This window comes from Octopus bimaculoides, chromosome 11, assembly GCF_001194135.2.
Source record: "Octopus bimaculoides isolate UCB-OBI-ISO-001 chromosome 11, ASM119413v2, whole genome shotgun sequence".
NCBI lineage: Eukaryota > Metazoa > Mollusca > Cephalopoda > Octopoda > Octopodidae > Octopus > Octopus bimaculoides.
Genome location: NC_068991.1, coordinates 54380104 through 54382921, shown reverse-complemented (window position 1 = coordinate 54382921; position 2818 = coordinate 54380104). Strand labels below are relative to the sequence as shown.

The window sequence follows — 2818 nt, the reverse complement described above, 5'->3', positions numbered from 1 at the left end:
TATGTATATGTATATATATATATGTATATGTATATATCTGTATATACATATATATGCATGTGTATGTGAGGGTACATTTAGATATAAAAAACATATACATATACATAGCCATGTGTTCAGAGGAATTCTTTGGGGTTTGGATAATTCACTTCTGAAAACATGGATGTTTTGTTCAACATCCTTAAACAGCCCTTATTCCAGGACCTTTTGAGCAGGGTGGGCTACTCGACCTGAAGAAAATTTTAACTGGGCCCCACCTGCAAGGTCATGTTCTGTTAATCTTAATATGAGATCACCATGTTGCACAAATATGGCTGTGATGTGCCTGGTGTACCCTTATCAGACGGGTAATCATGATGGGTACACCGGGCTTTGTATATTTTACTCCAATGTGACTTTGATGGCATGCATGGTTCTCTCACTCAACAACAACAACAACAACAATAATAATACTGGGCACTGCACACATCCTACGCAAAACACTTTCAATACAGTAACCATAAGAGCATCACAGCAAACCACAGCACATACCCAAGGCACACAGAGCTGCGCTCAGTAGTGAAGTGAAAGCACGTTATAAAAATAAAACTACTGAACAATAATAATAATAATAATAATAATAATGTACACTAATGAACCTAATTAATGAAATGAAATCTTTGGTATTTTTGTGCTTTATACATCAGTAAATATCATTCACTAGATATCCCATTATATTGTATTTCTTATGAAGAAAATCACAGCATTCGTGTTTTCAAATAATTGTAATCCTATCTCTTCTTAGTTCTTTTTTTTTTATATTTCTAGTTCAGTATCTAAAATTATAATCGATGAACGTGGATTAATTTCAACCACTCCCTTGACTTTTAAAGCTATCTTTATTACATTAAAGAAAAAAAAATCCACACAGCAACCATTTGATAATTTTTTATTCATAGAATACAGAAAGAGCATCATAAAAGATTAGGTTTTCATGAGAAAATAAGTTGGCAGCAAATGAAGAAGATAGTGAAGAGCTGCAAATAATTATTGCAGTTTGATTACTTTTGACGCTATTAATCCTTTACATTATTTTTGTTCTATGATTTTTATATCTCACTTCATTAAATACCATCTAGATGGTTTTAAAACGTTTTCCATTTTATTTTTTATTTTTAAATAAAATAAACTATTTTGCCTAGAAAGCTTGACATTGAGTTACTGGTTTCTTCGAAGATCAAATTACAAAGTTATTTGAATGTCTGATTGTCTAGACTTTTTAAAAGCATTAGCTGGTGAATTTGTGCCAATTATGAAATGTAATGTTTGTTGTAGTTGTTGCTATTGCTGATTAACCTTGAGTCAATCCTGATCAAAGAGAGATCTATGATCAGAAGTGTTCCAGTTATGACTGTCTTGCCTTTTTTTTTTCAGACATAGTATATATCAGTCTACATTATTCAAAAAAAGGAAAAAGAAAAATGTAAGGACACAGATCATGTCATATAGCCAGCTGGGAACGATGTCTCATGGGGCTAAATTACAGCAACATTTGTCCTAAACCAGGACTGCCATGTTATGTTGGCAAATAATCTTTACTACATTATACAATGTTTCCCTCTTTTCCAAGTAAAATAGCTAGGTACAGGCATGACAGTGTGGTTCAGAAGTTCATTTTTTAACCAAATTGTTTTGAGTTTAGTCCCATTGCATGGCCCCTTGGGCATGCGCCATTAGCAGTAGCTTTAGGCCAACCAATGTCTTGTGAATGAATTTGGCAGATAGAAACTGTATGGAATCCTGTTGTATACATGTGTGCATCTTTGTGTCTGCGTTTGTCCCCCACTACCAGCTTGACAACCAGTATTGGTTTGCTTATGTCCCTATAACTAGGTAGTTCAACAAAAGAGACCAATAGCATAAGTACCAGACTTAAAAAATAAGTACTGAGGTAGATTCGTTTGACTAAAACCCTTCAAAATAATGTCCCAGCATGGCCACAGTAAATTAAAACAAATATAGATAAGAGATAAAAGTGGTTTGGGTGGCTGTTATTTTTAGTAAGCTGAACAACCACCACACAGAGTCTTCCCCATTAACTCATGTAAATTATAGACAAGAAATATCTTGTTTTCAAAAGTTCTGAATTAAAACCTTCTATCAAAAGTTGATTTGCATTTGCACTTTTCACAAACGAACTGATTTCATTTATTTTCAATAAATTTTTTTGATTCTTCACATTTCATGTGATGTAGCATGCACATTTTTATTTTTAAAGGCTGAGAGAAAGAAGTGAGATCTGACTTGCATATGATAAGCATGTTACTCTGCCATTTTTTTTATTACTATCTCAAGTTCTAGAAACCATAGGGTCAGTAACTTGATTTCCTTGGTGTATAAGTGACTGAGAGTACAATACTCTCCTTGAATGGGATGTCACTTCATCACAGAATTACTCACAGCTGAGTGGACTGGAGCAACATGAACTGAAGTGTTTTACTCAAGAACATAATTGACTATCTGGTCCAGGAATTGAAACTATGATCTTGTGATTATGAGTGCAACACTCAAACCACTAAGCCATGCACCTTCACTTCTTCAGCCAAAATTTAATCAGCACAAGGATGGTTAAAGTGACAGAGGACATATCACATGAAAGAACAGATTCACTCTTCACTGCATTTCAAATTAAATTATTTATAATTAAATTGCACAAACAAACTGTCTGGTTTCATCAATGTTGGTCTCAGTTGATCAGATTGAATCACTGATACTCAACACACACACACACACACACACACACACACACACACACACACACACACACACACACACACAC

General features: G+C 34.1%; 1 protein-coding gene across 16 annotated transcripts in view; it reads right to left on the bottom strand.

Moving 5' to 3' along the window:
* The window catches only part of LOC106881762 (ryanodine receptor 2), a 381060-nt gene that overhangs the window by 354815 nt on the left and 23427 nt on the right, over positions 1–2818 (bottom strand). The window lies entirely within an intron of this gene.